This window comes from Nothobranchius furzeri, chromosome 5 (genome assembly GCF_043380555.1).
Source record: "Nothobranchius furzeri strain GRZ-AD chromosome 5, NfurGRZ-RIMD1, whole genome shotgun sequence".
Taxonomy (NCBI): Eukaryota; Metazoa; Chordata; class Actinopteri; order Cyprinodontiformes; family Nothobranchiidae; genus Nothobranchius; species Nothobranchius furzeri.
In genome coordinates this window covers 50,718,659-50,743,120 of record NC_091745.1, presented here as the reverse complement: position 1 = coordinate 50,743,120, position 24,462 = coordinate 50,718,659, and the positions used below count along the sequence as shown (strand labels likewise).

Below are 24,462 nucleotides of genomic sequence, written 5' to 3'. Positions count from 1 at the left end.
AATGCATTGCTTTTTGCTGTAATGTTGTAATGTAAGGCATTACAGGGAAAGAAAATGGTAATATTTACTCGGTACAATTGTCAGTAACGCGGTAATTACAATGCATTTTTAGACCCAGAATCAAGATGTGGGTTTCCTAAAAATTCAAATTGCGGGAAGCCTGAAAAAAGATCCAGCATCCACATATACGTCATTCATTCACGTCATTTATGGACTCAGCTTTGCGGGCATTCTATGAGCAGAGAGGACGCAGCGGTCTCCAGCTGCGTCCTGCGCGCGGCCTCTGTTACATTCACAAAATCGCTCCACCAAAACAAAGTGATTCATTTGCGATCGTTATATTCTCTGGTACTTCATGTACTTTTCAGCTGAGTTCATAATCTGTGCCCCGGTGATTTCAACTCATTGCTGCTGGATCGCAGCGCGTATTAAGCTTTTTTTTTTTTTTTTTTTTTTTTTTTTTTTGCGTTCGGTAGATCCCTTTGGCTGATTAGTTAGAAAGTAGGAAATCTAGGAAACAGTTTTTCTGGAAGACTGAGAAAACATGCAGCATGCAGGAAGGTTAGAGAGAGAAAGGGCCGGAAATTATTCAAACAAAATCAACAAAAAAAAAAAGTGCTTCAAAAGAATAAAGTAGGTAGATTTATCCCCAATACTCATTTTTACCAGTGAAAAGCAATAATATATAAGCATTTAATATTCATACATGTGATAGAATCAGATCACCCAGTCCCACATCCAGGGCCGTATTAAGGCATTTGGGGACCAAGGCAAATTAGGCTTGGAGCCCCCACCACCTCACTCCCTGCTCAGTTAATATAAGATGGCAGCGTGCTGAGAGTACAGATTGTTGTTGCTTTTATTTAATAAACAATCATTTTAAAGCACTGTTATTTTATCTGACTGTTTTAACAGCAATCCTAGCTCAGATACCACATCACTTTCCACATATATGTCATGAGCTCATGATGAGCTCACTGAGCGTCACATTACCAGATTTATATTGAAGTTGTTTTGGTGAAAGTTACCGTAAATCCTCTAATATTGGCCTGTATTCAATTAACGGCCGGGTATCATATTTTGGCCGGTGTCGGAGTCGGCGGAGGTGAATAATGGCCGGTATTTTATTGTGGCCGAGTGGAATGTGGTAACACGCAAGTACCACGGGGGGGGGGGGTTGTGTCATCGGTCTCACTTTTGATTTGCCAGTGACAGACCGCGATTTGGCAGGTGCGGAGACGAAGAGGAAGCGAAAATTTGATATCAAGTTCAAAGAGAACGTGCTGATTATGCTGCAGAAGACTGGGGAGCAATAGCAGGGGTTGTATGAACTAGTCGACTCCACTATAGGGACTTTTTATGCCTGTCATCGACTAGTCGCTGTCACGTGATAATGACCGGCAAGATGCAGCCCTCGGAAAAGACAGCAGCCTGCTGTCAGCAGGTGACAAGCTCCTGCGCGTCGGGAGGCAACGAGCTGTGCCAGCGCGTCGGTACTGACACCCGCCATAAAACGGACATTTAACCAAATTCTGACGTTTACCCTCTTGCAATTTAACATTCCCCTCACCCCCATCCTAACTTTAACCAGCTTGCGCATGCAAAGCTCTGATTGTTGACGCGCTCCAGACATCTGCATCCTGAGCACGGCCACAGTAACATTATCAAATCAGGTGTCGCCACCTCAAAAACTAATTTAACACGCGATCGTTCATGCCGGCTCATTTCCTTTAATGTTTTCTGTCTTTTATTTGCGCCTGATGCGTTTCACTGCTGTGGATCGGGGCGCATCACCTGTTTTGTTCTCGGTGACGCACCGATCACTGATGCGGCCGGCAAGCAGCGCGCACTCCGCTGTTTTTGCGGTCGGTAGATTTTTTAGAACTGCAGTTCAAAGGTAACTCATAAGGTGAATATATATGAAGCCAGGTAGCAGTTTTTCTTTAGGATTGAGAGGAGATGCTGGAAGATGATAAACAGACAGGACAGAAAAATAGTCAAATAAAAACAAGTTAGTTTTTGTGCCTGGTGGTTGCAACAAACAGACACCATTGAAGGTAATCAGAAGTGAGGAACAGAAAATGAAATAATTATTTTAATGTTTAGAACAGCAGGAACTCCGAGAGGCTGCAGGCGCATCAGTGAGTTTGCAGCCGCTGCGCAGGGGGAGGGGGGAGAGGGCTGAAACAGAAACTACCGTTGTCAAAAGAAATGTGTTTAACTTTGAAAATGTGGGCGCAATTTTAATAGTCAAAAACTCCAGCGAACCATTAGTTCATTTTGCTCAAATAGAAATTGAGGTCTGCCTCTAATTCTGGTCCTCCTTCCAATAAAGGCCTGGAGCTTGATGAGCTTGAGTAAAATACAGGCCCGGGCCTGTATTAGAGGATTTACGGTACAACATTTAAATGTAGAATAACTTTAAAAATGTTTGATTTTGACCATCTGACCCAATTTTATTTAAAAAAAGTAAATAATCTTTAATATTTCAATTTTCTCTTAAGTCCCTCCCCTGCCCTGTAGAGCTCAGCCAATATTTCTGCAAGCCTAACGCGTTGACCAATAGCGCTGCGTTTCCACCAGGGGGCAGCTGTCAATCATCGAGCACGAGCAGATCTCAGCGTGCATAATAGTGTCACGCGCCTCACTCGGCTTACTGCAGAAACTTGGAGCAACAAAACCCCAAATTACCGATTCCTCGACTACCTTCCACATCTCAAAAAACATTTAAAAAGTTTAAAAGCCCTTCTTCAAAAGTGGCTGTAAGACGTTTAAGACAGTCGAGTAGAATTTACATTGGAGATTGTTTTACACACGATGGAGAGATTTTCGTGATCTACACGGCCTGAAAACGGATGAAGAGTTGGCAAAGTATCTTTTAGACAGGTAAGTTATTTATTGTTTTTCGGATAAATTTACTTATAATCTTTCTTTCACTGAAAGAAGTAATAGAGCAAACAAGCTTTGTATGCTTGGTGTCCTATTGGCTAATGTAGTGTTAGCTTGAATGCTAAGTCGACATGAATCGATGCTAGTCGAACTATTTATGCTATATTTGGAAGAAGTTTGAGTAACGAAAGGGGATTTTAGTTTTTTGTTTATATGGGAGCTAATGATTAGTGTGGCGTTTAACTATAGGCCACATCAGTATATTGTTTTAAGCTCTTGTTTATAACTTCCCTGTTAGCGGGGTTCAGTTAGCATCTTGAAAGCTGAATTAGGTGTTTACACTTGCCTGAGCTGCGTGTTTGATTAAAATGAGTAATCAGCAGCTCATGTAGCACTTGTAGAAGTCTGAGGAGATGATTCAGCAGTTAGAATTAGGTGTGATTGATCAGGAACGTATCCAAAACCTTACGTTTCCATTAGCACTGAAAGACATATTGTGCTAACCTGGGTGGGCCACGTGTACAGATTACTGTCTGTTTGTGGTCTTACCTACGTGAAAACTCCATATTAAAATAAAAGTAATTATAATCAGCTCGTGCACAAATCTGTGAAGGCTGGGGAGACTTGTTTAGCTTGTGATCACTAATTTTTGGGCTTTGTTTTTTACAGTCATCAGTCCAAATATGAAGCATCAACATCTACACCATTGAAAAGCCAACTGTGTATTTCTCCAACACCAGTGCCAGCTCTGTCTAGCATTCATGGAGAATCATCTGAAAGGTAAATAGCTGCGTAAAAACCTCTACCAGGAATATTATAATTTTGCCTCTGTTTGTTTTAAGTTAGTGGTGGATTATTTTGAAAAAATTCTAGAAATGGGATAATGAATGACTATAAAAAATGTGTAGAAATAAATAGCAAAACTACATTTTATATAGCGCCTCTCAAGATAAAACTCTTGAGACACTTCACAACAACAAAATTAAACATATTTTAAAAAATTATATTTTTATTTCAAAGTTTATGAGAAAAAAATAACACAATTGTGTTTTTAAAATGTAAAGAGAGAGACAGGAAATTATTTGTAAAGAAGGAATTCAGTGGATACAGAGAAATGCGTAATAAGTGAGAAAAATAAGGAGAGGGTGATGATGACGGCCAATAGACGAGGTCTATTACCTTCAAAATGACAAAATATGTATTGATTCTAATCATTCTTGTGCTTGTATTTTATTTTCATAGGGATGATAATTTGGAGGAGGTGATGGAACAAGGTGAAACTAAAAAAGAAGGATCTTCACAAATGTAAGTACAAGGTTGTATCTGTATTTGGCTGTCATATTTGTCAGGAAAAGTAAACGATAATTACTTTTTTAGGTTATCTTGTGTGGGAATTGAAGCAAACATTGACGAGGAAGAGTTCAACAATATTCAAAACTCTGTGTAAGTATTCAGATGTTAATAAAATGTGTCTAATTTTCCATACTAAAAACTTTATATTGTGTATATTCAGGATAGTCATCAGATGACACATCGTCACCAAACAGAGAAACAGAAGTTGATTCGTCTTCAGAGGAGGACGAAACCATCGAGATGGACAGCGTTACTGATGACAGCGGTGATGAGGACTACACACCTTATATACACATAAGGTAATTCCTTTCGTTTAACACAGGGATTCCCAAAGTGTGGTGCGCGCACCCCTGGGGGTGCGCGAGCTGCTGCTAGGGGGTGCGCGAGGTGAAAAGTGTAATGGTTGCGGAGCTCAGAGAAGTCTGTCATATGTCACCATTAGCGTAAGTGGGCACAATAAATATAATTGAAAACAAGTATATTTTTGCGCGCACGTGTGTGTGTCCTCCACATGTGCCCTAGCTTCATAATAACAATGCGCCGAGCTTCAGCACTCTGGCCTGCGCACGCCGATATGTTCCGTATTTGATCATTTTTAACGGTGTTGGAGAAATCTGAAGGTGGCGAGTCATTCTGGCAGATTGTAATTAACACCCTGTCTCGTGCACGTGTTCTGATATTGTAAACCTCACACACAGAACATTGTGGATGTAACTAAATAAATAAGAAATGTTTCCCATTCAGGCTATTGACAGCGTGCCGGAGATCTGAAGTTCAGAGTGCGTCTGTCAGAGGTCAGACGCGTGCCAGCGGAACCACGGCTCACGGGTGCACAAGTGAGCACATCTGGGCTGGGCAGAAGTCATTTTACAACATTGGTTTAAATAGCGCCAAATAACGAGGCGCGGTGACTGGAGCGACTCATGGAGCCGCGCACACACACACGCAGATTCAATAACCCCCAAATTCCACTACCTCCGCTCCGACACGAACGCCGGAGCAAAATCGGTCCCGTTGTAGTCAATCAAAGCAATTCCACTACTGCGGCCGTGCTTCGGCAGTGCGGCGCCGTGCGCCGCCCTCTGTTCCGGCATCCGGCAAAAATAGAATCGATCCTATTTTCGCTGGACGCCGGAGCACCTCCTCGGTAAATGGACAGAAATCACAACCGTCCTACAGGAAAAGGAGCAAGCACACTTTCCGTTTTTCACAATAAATCGATAAACAAAAGGCGTTTTTTTTGTTTCATATGCACAGGTTTAACAACTTTTAACAACTATCAATGGCGGCTGAAGTTTAAATGCACAAAAGTAAGCCATAAATACAGTTTCCACTATCAAAGTAGTCACACTTTGTTGATCCAAACACTGCTGATCTCTCAACACAAATGATGGGCAGATTAAACAGCTCATGCCAATGCTTCTCCCACACAACGGGTGTTTGGATCTAACTTCCGCGTTTACTGCTCGGACTGTATCGCAAGATCTCGAAAATCCCGCGCATGCTTGTTTGCCCACCTCAGGTCTCCGCACAGGAGCGGAGCCGTTGTAGAGCGGGTACCAAGAAAAATTGAGTTCGGAAGCGAGCGGCTGCGGAGGGCGGGGGCGGAGCGGAGCGGAGGTAGTGGAATTTGGGGGTAAGAGCGCACGCTGCGCAAACTCCGGCGCCCCAGAAATCAGCGCTGCCTCCTCTGTGATAAAAACTTTTAAGAGGTTTTATAACATTTTTCATTCCAGGTCAAATTAAGATATTAGCTTCTATTTTGGGATGACGTATTAAAGTCGGGTCCGCTCCAGCCAGCGACTCCTCATGAACCTGACTACAGCTCCTGTTACTGCAGCATTTGTTATTCCTGTCCGCGTGGCAGCAGATCGCAGATTCAGTCACACCATAAAACAGCAATAAGTCGGTCTGAGGCAAAAGTGAACCTCATGGCTTTTCCATATTTCCCCCTATAGACATTTGATTACGCACAATCAAAGGTAAGAAAGTTGTATTTAACCAGCACATTAAACACTTATATATATATAGCCATGCCCTGATGTGGGGGCTGGGGGGTGCGTCGACATGGTCGGGACATAGAAGGGGGTGCGCGGCTAAATAAGTTTGGGAACCACTGGTTTAACATTCTATAAAACTGTAATAGCGCATAGTTAATAAAAAGCTTTTGTTCACAGGACTGGAGCAGCATTACAAAAAACATTACAACTTGAGACTCTGCAAGAAATTAACATTGAGGATACAGTTCATGACTGTAATATCCCAGAAGCAACTGACCGACGTTTGACAAGCAAGAAAGGTCTTCCTCGACGCTACAAGCTAAGGCCTGAGGATCCAAGGCGTTATGGTTTGCCTTCCGGAGTTCCTGCACCATCAACAGAGGAACTTCTACAACACCTACGGACTTGCGGTGATGGTAAAATAAAACATTATCTGCCTTCCATCTTCCACACAATAGTCCATTGCTAATTGAGTTTATTTTTTATTTACAGGTAAAACTTTGCCACAGACATTGGTGTTGGGGGAGGCAAGAGAAAACCCAAAAACTTCTTTATTTTTGTTTCCTGTTTTTTTTTTTTTTTTTTTTTTTGAAAATAAAGATATATTTTGGGGAAATAAGGACTAATAATTTAAAAATTTATGTAAAATGTTGGAGGTAGACATAATTTTTTGTTGTTGTGCAGGAGTTTTAAAATTTGTGGTATTTTTAGAAATGCAACACAGAGTTGTGCTTTAGAACACTTTATTAGAGCATCAAACAAAAATATATAAAAACAAACTTATGTAAGATATCAAATATATACATTTATTTACAATCGTCTTGGAATAAAACCAGTGTAGTTACCATTGGGGTCAGGGAATTTTGCAGAATAAACTCCATGTGTGGTCCAGTTGAAATACATGCCTGGGGAGGCTGTTGGCAGCATTTCTTTTCCAAATCAGTTGGTATATCTCTGCAGTGGGAGCATACACACCATGAAGGTTGATTGGGTGTTGGAGGTGTTGTGGCAGGTGGACCAGAGAGGGGGTAAGTACATCAAAGAGAACACCAGTGTCTGTCCAGCACCATGGTAAGGATGTCAATAGCCTGCTGAGGGTTCAGGTTCTGTATGTGTTGCTACAAAAGTGGAAAGAGATGCTACAGCAACAGTTATGCTTACACGTTCAAAGTCTATTCGCTCGGAACAAAGATTCCGAACTCTCGAATAGATATTCTTTATAAAATGCCTTTTGTAAACAGTTAGTGTTTAATGTGCTGGTTAAATACAACTTTCTTACCTCAGATAACTCCATTGCTAACACTAGCTCAGCTCTATTACAAGAAGCAATGCTCCGATGTTGAGGCCGGGGACACACTGGCCGCGGAAGCGCCGCGAAAATGGGACCGCCTTCATTCGGCGCCCTTGTTAAGCTATTCTATAGACCACATGGGCCGCCGAAGCGCCGCGAATCGCCTCGCGCCGGCGCGCGCCGGCGCTCCAGCCCGCGCCGTGCAGCGATCATTTCGGCGTTGGCTCTATTTTTTTCGCGAGCCGCGGGTGAATCGCGTCAATTCTGGCAGGAAGTCAAACGTAGACATAAGAGGCAGGCCGGTAAAGTTAACAAAATAAAGCATTTCAAAATAAAATTCCGCAATAGTCAAATGTGTTCGTAAACAGACACTGCAGAAAAACCACACGAACACGCACACACATACACACACATCGAACTTGTGTGCGTGTGTGACCACGTGAAGGGGGGAGTGGTTTTGGGTGTCTTTTCACCGGAGCAAACAGGACAGAGAGGCAGAAAGTCTGAGGCAAGCAGTTAGGATGGATGACTTTAAATTAATTATGGAAGTTGAGAAACACAAGGAGCTGTACGACCCCCGAAAAACATGATTGTTTACGTACCCATGTCGGAAGAAACTGCTAGGATACAGCTGCAGAATTGGAGAGGGTTCCAAGAGATTCAACTGGCAGAAACAACTCATACCATAGGTTCACACACACGCGCGCGCGCACGCGCACAAACACTCAAACGTAGGAAAAGAGCTGAGAAAAGGCAGAGAGGAAATGGAGGACACCAAGTGTTTAAAAGAAAAACTACAGCTAAGCCGAGGCGCGCCTCGACTGGGGCGCGTCTGATCTGAACTGAGGAGCGGCGAGCAGCGGCCGAATTTCGTGAGCGATTCGCTTCTCGGCGCTTCCGCGGCCGGTGTGTCCCCGGCGTGACTCTGCTTTTCCTGCGCGTGCACATTGGGAGGTGTGGCTTTCGGCTCTTTCAGGAAGGGCGGGGGAGTGAGCAACAGCCGTTCGAATTTAAAAAATCTCCTCACCCTGACGTCGTCATCCTGCGGACTGTGCCTTTAAAGTAACGCAAAAGTAGTGTAATGTGTTACATTTTTAAATCAGTAATATTGTAATGTAATGAATTACTTTAAAATGAGGGTAACAAGTAATAAATAATGCATCACAGTTTTGAAGTAACTTGCCTTTGTCACACTTCTGTCTGATTTAGATTTTTTGGTTTCTGGTTACAGCCATGTGCCCTGAATTTGCCTCTTATCCATTACTGGTTTTGGTCACACTGTACCAGTTTATAGCTGTTATTCGTCTTCCTAGGTACTTTATGAATCAGGTAAAAAAGGGAAAAAATAAATTCTTTCTGATGCCTGTAGCTTCTCAAATCATAGGTCTTACTGGTAATCTGTCTATGTCAGTATCAAATCTGAATTGCAGAAGGGAGGAAATTATATTTACATTACATCACATTCGGGTGAAGCAAATTTTTTCTTTTTTTTATCTTAAATTAAAAAACCTCCACCCCTGATTTGGTCCTCAGTCAGCATTCCAAATGCTTGTTAGAGAGGTAGACACTGATGAATGCCATGCCGGTAGCCTCTGAGGCTCCTGAAACACTAAATTTAGAAAAGTCAAGTCAGGTTTCCTGACTCTGGGTGTCTCCTGCACAGAAACTTAGGAACATGTACCCAAAGGGACATGTTTATGGTTCAGTTGGTCTGAGGTTTATTGTTTGAGACACAATGCTTGGTCTGTCCAGACCCAACCCTCTTCATCAAACGGTAGGGTTGAGTTTGCTCGTGGATGGCAAGGGGCCAGTCTGCTGGGATATCAAATCAAACATGGCCCAGTCAAGCAGCGAGCAGACGGCAGGCTGCTGCTGAGGATCCGGAGCAGAGTCTGGTCAGAATCAGGAGGAGAGCAACAACACAACAGGCCTGCATGGATTTTCACAACTTCACTCTATACAAGTATTTACACTTCATAAAAACTAAAAATAATAATAATGATTATTTTAATAGTAGTTTAGATTTATATAGCGCTTTTCAAGGCACTCAAAGCACTTTCCATTATTCACACACTCAATTTCACACACTGCTGGTAATAATCTAGTTCAATTCAGATAAACTTCTTGGTTTTTTTTGTTTCCGGTTTCCACACAGACAAGGTTGTGTTATATAATCATAGTTTTAGGCTCTTTGTCTCTAAAGGAAACAAGGGTGAAATGTGCATCATTTTTAGGCTCTGTTATTGTTTGACCATCAATGTGTTTCTCTCCACCTCTTTGATATGATTGTTTTACATGACAAGTCAAAGAGAGCTCCACGATAAGGCTTGAGTCTTAGTTGTCACATTTTAGAGTACAAAAGGAACCTTTTAGTTCATTTTTTGGGTAAATTAAAAGCTTGTATAGGCACAATCCAAAGATCGTGCCTTTTAATGCCTTCAGCTCCCCAAGACCTTTGTGTTGCCTTAGTAACATTCAGGTCAGAGTGAGGAAAAGTCTGTTTGAACTTCCTTTCTACTTAGCAACATTCTCTGGCATGGAGATGAGAAACCACATCTGAGTGACTTGACAGGTTAGATAAGAACAGCTAATTACAGGTTTAGCGTGCGTAGTTATGTTAATCTAATAGATTAATAACTTTTTAAGTAGGATATTGATGGACACAGAACACACAAAGCTTTAGTGAATAGTTATGTATTCACCCACCAACAGCATCTTATTAAAGAAATTAATTGTTAAAGTTTCATTTCTCCTGCCTGGCTGGAGATCCTTGGTAAGCCAAGGCGGATCCAGGGTTTGTCTAATTCTGTGCATTGATGTAATCTGTTTGCAATGCATTAAGAATTCCTGCAGCACAATGCAGCCACCAGGGTATTTGCCCTCTCAGTGGGTGGTACACATGTCGCTCTGTCGCATACCCAATGGTTGGGATGTCTATTATGACCCAAACAATAGAATTTGAGCGCCACACTTTACTGGAAGTCACTCTAGATGCTATGAATGATTAGCCTTATTTATACATAGTCTCAGTTTGTGTTGGAGACTTCAAGCACAAAACACGGAACAGCTTTTGTGTTCCCCTCCGAGGAAAAGACTGCCTCTCCAGCCTTACAATGGACTCTCAGCAATGGTTTTATTAGTGAAACAAACAGCCATTGTTTATTTACCCAGAGGAGCATTCAAAGATGTCAAACATTTTCAGTCATGTTAAAAAAAATCTGAATATAATCAAGACTTAAGGAATGTGGAGTCTACATAAAACACTATAGCGTACTTTTAGTAGTTTATTGGACTCTGATGCCTGCTGACATGTGTTGATTTGGAAAATGTTTTCTGATTTAAAAAAATGTTAAAAACAAAAGGTGAGAAAAATTAAGCTGTCTAGAGATAGAAATGTACACAAACAACAAAGAAACCACTGCATCACTGGTAAAGTCACACAGGTTTTCTTGCATGAGCACATTCAGAGTTCTTTGTTGTGAACTAAAATAACACCGAGGAACAAGATGTGTACGGATTTCAAGTGTTTTCCCGCTTAGTAAACAATGCTTTTTGCCAGGATGAACGAGCACTAAAACATGCTCAGGAGAAAACTCTTCTGTTCTGTTTGGCAAACAGCAGCTGAGCTTCCCTTGGCACCCACCTCCTTCAGGGCTGAGGAGGGAGATGTGCATTTTTTTCTGCTTGTGTAAAAAAATTAAAGAAAGAGGTATGTGATTTCTCAAAGTCACAACAACAGAGGCTGAGGGACAGGAAAGTCCTGTTTGAGCTCAAACTTAATGAGAGGGAAGTTTCTTAATAAAACACTTCTGATTATAGCTGGAAGCAAAAAAGGAGACTTCTGTTGACTTTATTGGACAGCATTTTGTTGTCACCACAAAACCATGGCAGATGCAAAGAAGACATAGCACAGGTAAGTACTGAGAAAACACTGAACCAGATGCTGATGTTATAACATCTAAGTAAGTATAATCAATTGAAATAGGGATTTGTCTTTAAAATGTTTCTGTAACAATTCTGCAACCTGCGGAAAATATAACTTCTAGATTGTAAGTGAATGCTCTTCTGACTGCATTGTTGCCTTAATTTGAAGCAAAGGTGGATCCTTAGACATGCGCATTTCTGATGTAATCGTTCCAAATGGCAGAAGTCCTTTGATCCTTGTTCGTATTTGTCTTTAAACATCTTTGGCATGTTCTTACTGTGTTGCTTTTCTAACTGCATTTTAGAAAATCAACACAGTATGAACATACCAAAGAATGGTCTTATGCCTGCTCAAAACTTTGATGTGGAAATAATGAAATTTACTCCATGCTGAACGCAATAGTTCAGATTTTTTTAAATCTTTTTGTGTCAGAAATTTTACAATCAATTCAAGCTTAATCTGTTATTTGGCCTCAGATTTGAGAAAAATAGCTTAGGTCTGACCGAACAAATAAACTAGTCACATTGGAGTCCATTACAAAGTGTCTTAAAACAATTCCTATCTCAAAAATTTCATAGCAATTTCATTGCAGAATTTAAAAAAATAGACTGAACTTATTAAAAGCATTCCCTAACCTGTTTCTAGTACTCATGACCACATAATTCTTTGTAAATTATCATGTGATGTGAATATCTTTTTTCCAGTCTTTTTGGATTCAGCATGTGAATATTAATGAGAATGATTGTTCTCACTTAGAAAAGTGCCAAACGTGCATTATTATTATTATTATTATTATTATTATCTAAGACAACTGAACCTATTTTTCTCCTGATTGTACCGTCTGTCTGGTCAGAATAAATGTTTCTCCAAAATGGTTAAATCTATTTTCAAAAGGACTGCCTATAGCAAATAAAATATTAAATATTTACAAGCACTTACCTGAAATTAAGAGAACAACAGAAAAAAATACTAAAGTGTCTGATTTTTAAGACAGAATTTAAGTCAGAGACTCTTGTTTCTAATCTGATATGATTTCCGAAAGAGCTCTGTACACCATTTTAACACAACTAGAAATCTGTTTTGAATGTTTAATGCTCAATAATATATTTTGAAAAAAATTATTACATTTTGCATACTTACTTTCTTCGTAGCCATTAAAACCTAACGTAACCCCGTCAGGTTTGTGACTGATGCTTTTATTTTGAAACTAACCCGGATATATATTTCTTTTGTTGTTCGTAACCAACGCGCATGTCCGAGTTTTCCGTCCGTATTCCCTTTGTTGTGGTTAATGACCTCTGCTTTTAGCTTTAATTATCAATACCTAGAAAGGTAGTAACCTTAACCAATTTATGATATACAGTTTTCCCTCTCTGCAACCCCACCAAGTTTTAAAAATTCCGTCTAAAGAGAAAAAGTGTTCTGTTTGCCGTTTTCGGCCTTCGGTCGAGGTAAGTATCGTTAGCACCCTTGTTAGCCTTAGCATAATATTAGCTTCATTAACCGGCTGAACTGGCGTTTTTGTCGCCTTATTTACCTGCTACAGGATATTACGACACAAGTAGCTACCGTGACTTCACTAAATAAAAATCTATTTACTAACAATAATAAAGATGCTGCTTAATCATGTCAACAAACGTTATTTCATTGTTGTTTGCTGTTTTTTTACGTTCAAAAGACAATATAACACTTCTGAATTTAGCCCTCGAGTAGTTTTTAATATTGATAAGATAAGAACAACTTTATTTATCCCGAGGGAAATTCTTGTGTCATGTACATGCTCAAAGCAGTCGGAGAGACAAAGGAACGGGTGAAGTAGAAATATGATATACAATATATACATTAAAAAAATGATCTACAGTAGTACCATGTAGGATAGTGCAAAACAAACAATCGCATATCTCAATAATTAAATACATGACTGCATCCTTGTGAATAAGTAATTAAGCCGTCGGTGCAGGCGATTCACAAAAGTGATTAAAGTATTGTGTAATAGAAAAGGGGTTTGTAGCAGCATATGATATGATGGGGGGATAAAAACATATTTACAATCAGAACTCTGGTAATATTGCACAGTCGGTGAGGGCACAGAGTAACCTAGGTAACAGTATTAGGAGAATCACCTACAGGGTGAGGAAGAGTTAAACAATCCTATTGCCACCGGTACAAAGGATTTCTTGTGGCGGTCAGTTCTGCATTTCGGGGCAATGAGTCTTTTGCTGCGTGTGCTTCGATGGTCCATCATGTGGGCGTGCATGGGGTGGGAGGGGTTGTCCATGATAGAGAGAAGCTTTTTTAGCATTCTCCTCTCAGACACCTCCTCCAGGTTCTCCAGTCTAACACCCAGGACAGACTCAGCCCTTCTAATCAGCTTGTTCAGCCGGTTGGCATCAGCTATCTTCACCCCACTGCCCCAGCACACAGCTGCAAAGAACACAACGCTCTCCAACACCGAGTGATAGAACATTGTCAGCAATTTCCTCCCAACATTGAAGGACCTGAGCCGCCTCAGAAGAAAAAGCCGACTCTGCCCTTTTTTGAAGATAGCATTGGTGTTCTTAGTCCATTCCAGTTTACAGTCCAAGTGTACACCCAGGTACCGGTAGTCCTCAACGATCTCAACGTCAGCCCCTCTTATGGTGACAGGAGTAGGAGGTGGGGCCTGCTTCCTAAAGTCCATAATCAGTTCCTTAGTCTTTGTGATGTTAAGTTGTAGGTGGTTTAGCTCACACCACTCAACAAAGCTGTCCACCACACTCCTGTACTCCACCTCCTGACCATCCCTGATACAGCCCACAATGGCAGAGTCATCAGAGAATTTCTGCAGATGGCAAGACTGAGACTTGTACCTGAAGTCAGACGTGTAAAGGGTGAAGAGGAAGGGTGATAGAACTGTCCCCTGCGGCACCCCCGTGCTGCTCAGGATGTTATCTGAGCGGCAGCTCATCAGTCGGACATGCTGTGGTCTACTTGTTAAATAGTTCGTAATCCAACCTACAAGTGGGGCGTCCACAAGTGATGGGATTTAATTTATTATATCTGTGTTATGCAAGTATGTGAGTTTGTTACGCTCTTTATTTTCTTCAGTGACAGTTTCCTCTGTGTTACCTTTTTGCAGGTGTGCAACAACTACCCAGAGGATTTAGGAGCAGCTCTTTACCGAGAGCCGTTTGACTTCAACGCCGAGCCACCTTGGGACCCCAGCTGATAGGGGACGAGTTCATCCCAGGACTCGTCCAGGTGCGTGAGACAGCAGAAGGTGTAATAATTGACATGTCTATTCTTCACTGACTGTGAGGCTGATGATGCCCACAGCGTTAGTTCACTATGTTAATTGAATTGTGTTAATGTCTGTAAAGGGTTTTCTAATGAAAACAGTGAAATACTTAGTTTTTTATATTTTATTAATTGGGCCTTTATTTTTGTGTTGTCAATGAACGGGTTCAACTTAAAAACAATTCCTGAACTGTGTAAGAATAATCAACTAGAGGCCGACCAATATAATACATTTTTTCTATATCAGCCGAAATGGTTTTTTAAAGGCGATTAAAAATAAAAGGGGGGGGGGGGGATACTAGGCTCCTGTTTCATTGTTTACACCTAAAGGAATATTTCACCCCTATGTAAAAATGTGTCTGTCTGTGCTAGAACCTTCCTTCTACTGGCATTGTTTTATGCTAAGCTAAAGTAAAACGTACTGCTTCCAGATCAGGAGAATGACTGAGCTTGTTAGCTAGAAAATCCCTTTTCTCACTTATCCAACTCAGGGAAAACTAACAACAGACACAGTTTTACTTCTGAGTGGAATATCCCTTTAAGTTTGGTGCTTAATGTTTGCACTAATTTTTATGTATAGTTTAGATTTTATTTTTACTACAGTGTGTTAGTGTGCTTTACTTTGATTTATTTATTTTTCACTTGAAGATTCAACCTCGACCAGCTACTATTTTGCAACTATATTCTGGGTACTGTATGACTCTCTTTATTTTAAAACCTTAAGAAATTTTATTTCCTATTGTTATCTATTCTGTTGTTTGCACATTGCTATTGTTTTGAGTTTGTTTCATATTTGAAGTTCAATAAATATTAGGAGATTTATTGGCTTATTAAATTTAGATTGCACACAGTGAGTGTTCAGATGTCTTGCACAATCAATGGGCTGCTAAAACGTGTGTGTGTGTATATATATATATATATATATATATATATATATATATATATATATATATATATATATATATATATATATATATATATATATATATATATATATTAGCCTTAATTATCGGTTTTAGATATCAACCATCTGCAACAAAATTCTTTAAAAATCTGTATCTGCCTTAAAAAAACATATTGGTCGGCCTCTGAAATCAACCCTTGGTAGAAATTTAAAGTAGACATTTTTCTTTAAAAAAAATTCATGCTTTTAAATTGTTTTGTTTTGCTGTAGCACAGTGGTTCCCAAACTTATTTAGCCGCGCACCCCTTCTATGTCCCGACCATGTCGAAGCACCCCCCAGCCCCCACATCAGGGCATGGATATATATATATAGATATATATATCTATATATATATATATATATATATATATATATATATATATATATATATATATATCAGGCGTCAAGCTAAACAGACAGGGTTAAAAAAGTATGATTGACCTTTTTCCCCATCACTTTCATTTTTTAAATAGTAATTAAAAAGCATTTGATACCATTCCAATTTCCTTTGATTTAATTTTAAATAAATATTTAGAGTGCCCAGGTAGCACATAAACAATGCAATTTAACGGTTTTCTTAAAGTAGGAACGTTTAACCTGTGGCCAGAGCGCTCTCCTTCCTTCTGCTCTGCGTAAACCTGAGCTGATCACCTACTTGTGCGTAATCAAATGTCTATAGGGGAAAAGATGGAAAAGATATTTAGCTTCAGACAGACTTATTGCTGTTTTATGGTGTGGCTGAATCTGCGATCCGCTGCCACGCGGACTGGAATAACAAATGCTGCAGTAACATGAGTTGTGGTCAGGTTCGGAGTCACTGGCTGGAGCGGACCCGACTTCAATACGTCATCCCAAAATAGAAGCTAATATCTTAATTTGACCTTGAATGAAAAATGTTGTTATAAAATATGGGATTAGATTTGTGCCAATAGGATCAAGAAAAACACTTTGGAGAGCAAACAAATTTTAAGACATTGAGAGAAAAAACATTGGTTTCAAAAGAAAATCTTACGATCTGAATCAGATTCTTAAAATGATCAAGAAAAACACTTTGACGGTCAAACAAAAATTAAGAAATTGACAGAACAAAAATATTGACTAAAGGAAAAAAACATGTTTCAAAAATAAAACTTACTATCTGAATCAACTTCTTAAAATGAGTAACAAAGTATGTTTCCTTTTTCCGTTTGCCTCTATGTGTTTTTGTTATCAATTTCCTTAGTTTTGTTCTTGCTGCTCAGAGCTTTGCTCTCACTACCAGATTTGCACTTACACTGTCTGGCTTTCTCCTTTGCAATCCCTGAGTTTTTGGTTGCAATTCTGACACAACCGTTTCGGGTGGGCGGGACTTCTGAGAAGTCCTCTCCCATAGGACAGCGGTTTCTCTTGAGTGACAGTTCAGTGACCTGGAAGTGATGTAGCCTCCAAGACATTTTTTTCCCACCTGGTCAACAACATGAATTTTGAGCTCCAAACAGGTTATTTCTGCTGTCTGTGGTGAACTGAGGATCTAAAGTGAGTATTGATGATATATTTTATCTTTTCTTAGTTCATCTGTAAGTTAAGCCACTTTTTAAGTTGGTTTTAACCAGACGCTAGCTCACTAGCTAGCTGCTAAGCAAGCCATTGTGCTAGCCTCAGGACAATGGTCTATTGTTCCAGAGAGACGTATTAAAAACTCATCTTAACATATTCATTACTGGTTTCATGGAATAAATTATTGCAGTTTATGTTAATAAGTTTGCTAATTATTCAGGAACCTGTGGAACATCAGAGACTTTGCAGCTACTGGTGCTAACCTGTGTACAGCTAACTCGCTACAGAGGAAGCAGCAGAAAGCTGAGCTAACAGGCTGTTTTGCAGGTAAATACTCTTTTAGTGGAACTGCAGGACTTTTATGGTATAACTCAGACAGAATCTACATGAGCTATTGTGGGAAGACTGTTAAACTACATTTACATACAGATACATGTATTTTTTATTCCATGTTACTTGGACGGGCTAAACAAGTTCATAGTTCTGCCTGCTCCTTTTTCAGTGAAACGAATGGATTATATGATGTAACTCTCTAGTAAATCTATAGTAGCCATAGTCTGGTGACTAGTGTCTAGTTTAGCTACATTTAGCTTAGCTGGAGTAATATAGTCTAACTCTGCCTCAACTGGTGACTTTTCTACTTCACTGTCAGCCAGACAAAATGTTGCTACGGAGAAACGCCCAAGGTACTGACCCCACAATAGAAAATCATAATGTCCACATTTATTTCCCACAATCTCAAACGTCACACTAAAATTAAACTTTTAGCTCTGATTTAATTATTTCCTTATTGATATCAGTTTTCCCTTTGTTGTAGGTAATCCTCGGGTGTCAGCAGGAGGAGGTGACCACCTGCATTACAGAGCACCCTGGTTCTGAGCCAGTTGCACCTTTGTGCTGCTCTTTGGGGAGGCAATGCTCAGCAGGTTAAACAACTGTAAAATTGATTTTGTTCGTAGTTTTTGTTTAATCTCTTACATCACCAGTTTTTCTTTCTTACAGACACATGCCTCCATGTGGTCAGGTGGTGTTGGTGTGATCTGGGAGGGCACACTCATGTCGTCATCTCCTTGTGCCGTCTCCAGGATCCCGATGGGAGTTCTCTGTGCTTATAAAGCAGGGGTATTTACGTCTGGGCCTGGAGGGCCGGTATCCAGCACGTTTTAGTTTGAACTCTGTTTCAACACACCTGATTTCAGTCAGCAGATAATTAACGAGCTTCTGCAGAGCTGCTGCACAGGTAATTCAACCACTGATTCAAGTGTGTTGGAGCAGGGAAACAACTAAAACGTGCTGGATACCAGCCATCCAGGACTAGAATTGAATACCCTTGCTATAAAGCCTTCCTCCCTCCTCTGGACTTTAAACATTAGTATTTTATTATGGTTTACCTGATTTAGTAAATAAATCTCAATTTATAAATTTCCTGTTTTGGTGCCTGTCCATAAAATCCTGCATTAGACACCGAAAGCTGAATGGATGCCTTTCATTCACTTTGACATTCAATGTATTTTTAAAGATACACTTGAAATTAATATCAGCTGTTTAACAGAGTGGTGCAAAGTAATTGCTGATGTCATGATTTTTTGCAACAACCTGACCTTCATGCAGAGAAACTCAGGAGACAAATGAGCTAAAAACAGTTTATTACAATGTTTGATGAATGACTGAAGAGGTAACAGCTGGAGATCAGGAACCAGAAGCTTCTGCGAGGAAGAGCAGAGGTTAGTAAGAGGCAACAGGTCAGGTTTTTCTTTGACTGTGCAGGTAGCTTACAGAGACTGAGAAACGCCACAGAGATGGAGCCACAGGTTTTAGTGTTTAAAGATCAGAAGGCCCTGAGGTAAAATTGAGTGTTAGTAATGACTAAAGAATGACTTACAAAAGGAAAAGTTTAGGTACTTACGGTCTGAAGTTGTAGCGCAGACGGGAGACAGCAGAATGGTGGAGAAACAACCAGAAGTCTGGGAGAATGACAGCATTAGTTGCAAGCGGGTGAGCAGAAGGTAGTGGATAAGCCGACTGCCAGTATGGTTGTGTGATCAGGAGCTTCAAGGAAAGAATTCCCATAGATCTGCATAGAACATGAGAATGTAAGTTTGAAAAACGGCAGAGTCATGGGCTAGATATGGGTTAAACATTCTGATGAGTGACCAGCTACCAGCTTTTATTCAAGGATGGGGTTACAGGTGTGTGAGGATGTGCCTGCCCCATGAGAAGAGTTTTCAGGTAAGCCTCTCCATGGTGCTCTGCAATGGTGACTAGCAAGGCTAAGGAAGAGATTAAAGGGAACACAAACCCAGGACTCCGACCCAAACTCCTAATAGCAACACAACGACTCCTCCCACAGGCGGTTGTTCCACGGAGCACGCAGCTGCCCGAAGTTCAGCATCAGGCAACCTGTAGGTGATGTAATCATACGTGGCTTCTGAGAATGCAAGTTTATTCTAACTGTACAGTGTACAATAATAATAAAGATTTATATTGTGTTTTGTTGCTCACCTTACAGTAGGGCTGCTCAATTAATCGAATTTTAATCACGATTACGATCTGAGTTTTGAACGATTATAAAAAACAAAACAAGCCGATTATTTGCTCCTCCCGCTTGCGCTGCCCTGAGTTGCAAATGAAGCGCTCCTCCACAGTGTTGCCAACTTGGCGACTTTGACGCTATTTCTAGCAGCTTTTCAGACCCCCTGCTTGACTTATGAATCTTAAAAGTACCTAGCGAACACCTCAGAAACATCTCTGGTAACCCTTAGCTACTTTCTGGATAACTGCGTTGACATTTCCTGCAGGTTAGCTAAACACTCCGCCTGCTCTCCGGACCGTTCTCCAGGACATTAGGAAAGGGAATGATGTAGTGATGTGTCAGTCGCTAAAGACAGCTCTCAGAGCCGGCTCCCTGTTGGATTAACCAGAGTGAGTGACACACACCGCACCTGCGGACTCCTGAGCAGCTAAAAACGGCTAAATGTGCGCGTGCGGCGTGCTAAACACACGTGCAGCTTACCCCTGATTGCTGTGAGACCGGGTTGGGGGGTGCAGCTGTGGTCGGGACAATTATTACATTAACTGATGGACTTGTAAATAAATAGTTTATAAATAAGGTAGAAATAAGTTCCTCACGCTGGTAATTAATAACTAATCTCTCTGAGGACACGGTGCTAGTGCACTCTTCTACAGCACCTTGACACGACTCAATAAATGTTATGCAACATTTTGTGAACATCAATTTATTTGCATTTATTTGTTATAAATGCCACTGTATAATTCTTGCTGTCAGTATTTGCAAGATATTGGTATTTGGGTCTGTACTGGTTAGACTTAAATGAGTTAAACCAAGGTCTATAGCCCTTGGGTCATAAACTATGAGCTATAAGTATATTGGTCTTTTTATACTGGGAATCAGGAGTTATTTTAGTGATCATCTTGTTTCTTATTTATTTTTTGTCCTGATTGTGCCCTGAGCAATTTTATGACTGAATAAAAACAAATAAAATCAACATAAATTGAAAAATCGTCCTAAATAATCGTGATCTCAATTTCAGTCACCATAATCGTGATTATTATTTTTGCCATAATCGAGCAGCCCTACCTTACAGGTTCTTTTAAAATCTTAACCTGTGCCTGCTTACAGCAGATCTTTCAGGTCTTTTGAACTAGACACAGAGAGGTTCAGGCACAGGTACTTAGTCAGACTCCTGATATGATAGAGCATCCACCACCACCGACTCCTGATATGATACAGCATCCACCACCACAGACTCCTGATATGATAGAGCATCCACCACCACAGACTCCTGATATGATAGAGCATCCACCACCACGGACTCGAACAATAGGTCCATATGCTTGTCAACTGGAAACAATGGAAAAAGATTACCATTAGTACAGATATTTATCCATAACCAACACTGTGGGTTTATTATACAGCATATGAACTACATGAGGTGGGATTGGTCTGCAGTAGGGATGTGTATTTTTGACTGAATTTATTGTTGGAATATTCAATAAACAGTCCAAACTGATACTTAACATATATAACATGAGTTATCTGAACCATAATAGCGAGATTTAAATTTCAGTGGTGGAAACAAAACCCAATGCACACTGCTGCCAACTAGCGGGCGACATTTAAAGTGCACCAAAAACAAAGAAAATACACAAATGTTTGCATGTAAATTCTTCCAAAAATTAGATACACTGCTTTTGAAAATGGATGTAATATCTCAGGAAAAAATATCACGATATATTGCCATATCGATATTTTAGAGACAGAGTTCGAGAATATCGATACAATATTACTGGGAAAATATATCGCGATATATTGTCATATTGATATTTTCTTACATCCCTTGTCTGCAGTGTACTTTGTGTACACTATGGTGTGTCTTAAGCCGGGCGTACACTGTGCGACTTTTTCACTTTTTTGAGCCGATTTTCCAGTCGTGCGAGAAGCCACGACATCGGGGCGAGTTTTGCGCCGAGCGGTCGTGTAGTGTACAGGGGGTTACGAGAGGCGATTAACACCACGTGACCAGCCGCCGATCAGCAGTCGTGAGGTCGCAGGGACTTCTGGTGTGTTTAATATTTCGCTCGTCCCTCGTGAGGGTATCGCACTGTTGAAGCGGCGCTGCGAGCAGCTGCGAGCAGCTACGATCCAAAAAGTATCAGAACCGCTCACGGCGCATGCGCGCGCAATCCTGCATCAACGCCGGCCGGTCGCTCGCTATTTCCCTAATTACACACGCTGTTCGTTTTTGTTTCTACACGTTTTTTTTACTCACAAAGATTGTCAAGAAAGCGTGTTTGTCGTGTTCGTGTCAAATTAAACTGATCACAAAACACAGATTTACTTTATTTCGTTTTCCTCATCCAACCCCCATAAATCCCCGTGTGTCCTCCTGCAGCACTCCCGAAGGACAACAGGCAAGACAAAAAAGTCTGACGTGTTGAGTAAAAACTGCTATTTTTAGCACATTTTTAGGGCCGACGTGTTGCTACCAGACGTACAGTGTGAGCAGTCAGGTCGCGTGCGAGAACTGGGTCGTACAGTGTGAGCACACGACTCGTGAGACCTGCCCTGTGAGGAAGTCGTACAGTCTGAGCTGAAGCTGAACGCTGCGAGTGAAAAAGTCGCACAGTGTACGCCCGGCTTTAGCTCACCAGCTGCAGTTGATGCATGTGGCTGTGTAGCACTTCCATTGTAATGCAATGCAGTAGTTTTCAATCTAAAAAGAAAGAATAAATTAAAAAACAGCTTTTAGACAAAAATATAGATTTTATGTAAAAATTAATTAAAAGCATGTATTTAACTCATTATTGATTATCTGTCCTGGATAACATTCTTTTGATGGAGAATACAGAGCACGTGACAGAAAGCACATTGAATCTGATTTGTCTTGTTCTGACAAACAAATGTCAGATCTGTATACTGGAAAGAAATTTATTATCAAACACACTCACTTAGATAATTATTCAGTCAGAGTTACATCATAAAATCCATTCGTTTCACTGAAAAAGGAGCAGGCAGAACTATGAACTTGTTTAGCCCGTCCAAGTAACATGGAATAAAAAATACATGTATCTGTATGTAAATGTAGTTTAACAGTCTTCCCACAATAGCTCGTGTAGATTCTGTCTGAGTTATACCATAAAAATCCTGCAGTTCCACTAAAAGAGTATTTACCTGCAAAACAGCCTGTTAGCTCAGCTTTCTGCTGCTTCCTCTGTAGCGAGTTAGCTGTACACAGGTTAGCACCAGTAGCTGCAAAGTCTCTGATGTTCCACAGGTTCCTGAATAATTAGCAAACTTATTAACATAAACTGCAATCATTAATTCCATGAAACCAGTAATGAATATGTTAAGATGAGTTTTTAATACGTCTCTCTGGAACAATAGACCATTGTCCTGAGGCTAGCACAATGGCTTGCTTAGCAGCTAGCTAGTGAGCTAGCGTCTGGTTAAAACCAACTTAAAAAGTGGCTTAACTTACAGATGAACTAAGAAAAGATAAAATATATTATCAATACTCACTTTAGATCCTCAGTTCACCACAGACAGCAGAAATAACCTGTTTGGAGCTTAAAATTCATGTTGTTGACCAGGTGGGAAAAAAATGTCTTGGAGGCTACATCACTTCCAGGTCACTGAACTGTCACTCAAGAGAAACCACTGTCCTATGGGAGAGGACTTCTCAGAAGTCCCGCCCACCCAAAAGGGTTGTGTCAGAATTGCAACCAAAAACTCAGGGATTGCAAAGGAGAAAGCCAGACAGTGTAAGTGCAAATCTGGTAGTGAGAGCAAAGCTCTGAGCAGCAAGAACAAAACTAAGGAAATTGATAACAAAAACACATAGAGGCAAACAGAAAAAGGAAACATACTTTGTTACTCATTTTAAGAAGTTGATTCAGATAGTAAGTTTTATTTTTGAAACATGTTTTTTTCCTTTAGTCAATATTTTTGTTCTGTCAATTTCTTAATTTTTGTTTGACCGTCAAAGTGATTTTCTTGATCATTTTAAGAATCTGATTCAGATCGTAAGTTTTTCTTTTGAAACCAATGTTTTTTCTCTCAATGTCTTAAAATTTGTTTGCTCTCCAAAGTGTTTTTCTTGATCCTATTGGCACAAATCTAATCCCATAATAAAACCTCTTAAAAGTTTTTATCACAGAGGAGGCAGCGCTCATTTCTGCCTTCAGTCTGACGGCGCGCCGGAGTTTGCGCAGCATGCGCGCTTATTGAATCTGTGTGTGTGTGTGTGTGTGCGCGCGCGCACGGCACAGCTCCGTGAGCCGCTCTCGTTATTGGCGCTATTTAAACCAATGTTGTAAAATTACTTCTGCCCAGCACTGATGTGCTCACTTGTGCACCCGTGAAGCGTGGTTCCGCTGGAACGCGTCTGAACTCTGACAGACGCACTCTAAACTTCAGATCTTCAGCGCGCTGTTAATAGCCTGAATGGGAATCATTTCTTGATTTATTTAGTTACATCCACAATGTTCTGTGTGTGAGGTTTACAATGTCAGAACACCTGCACGAGACAGGGTGTTAATTACAATCTGCCAGAATGACTCGCCACCTTCAGATTCCTCCAACATCATTAAAAATGATCAAATACGAAACATATCGGCGTGCGCAGGCCAGAGTGCTGAAGCTCGGCGCATTATTATGAAGCTAGGGCACATGCGGAGGACACACACATGCACATAAGCAAAATATACTTGTTTTCAATTGCATTTATT

At 40.5% G+C, this 24,462-nt stretch overlaps 1 protein-coding gene and 1 long non-coding RNA gene across 5 annotated transcripts in view; one reads left to right on the top strand and one right to left on the bottom strand.

Annotated features, from left to right (window-relative positions):
• The first annotated feature begins 10,748 nt into the window (after positions 1 to 10,748).
• Positions 10,749 to 24,462, top strand: part of LOC107378855 (antizyme inhibitor 1) — a 43,380-nt gene continuing 29,666 nt past the window's right edge. For 2 of the 3 annotated variants that reach the window (XM_054740515.2, XM_015949304.3), the window contains exons 1-2: positions 10,749 to 11,446; positions 14,577 to 14,698. The gene's annotated coding sequence lies outside the window, so the exon portion shown is untranslated. Of the gene's footprint in view, positions 11,447 to 12,582; positions 12,910 to 14,576; positions 14,699 to 24,462 lie in introns of those variants that run through there. The other variant, XM_015949303.3, reaches the window with a different exon arrangement.
• LOC139069840 (uncharacterized) lies at positions 18,566 to 23,925 on the bottom strand. Of its 2 annotated transcripts, XR_011520506.1 has the most exons (4): positions 23,255 to 23,925; positions 22,907 to 23,013; positions 18,991 to 21,076; positions 18,566 to 18,920 (listed from the first exon to the last, which is right to left on the bottom strand). It is a non-coding gene; the product is annotated as an uncharacterized lncRNA (long non-coding RNA). The 2 variants fall into 2 exon arrangements; XR_011520505.1 differs by having other exon boundaries at positions 18,566 to 21,076.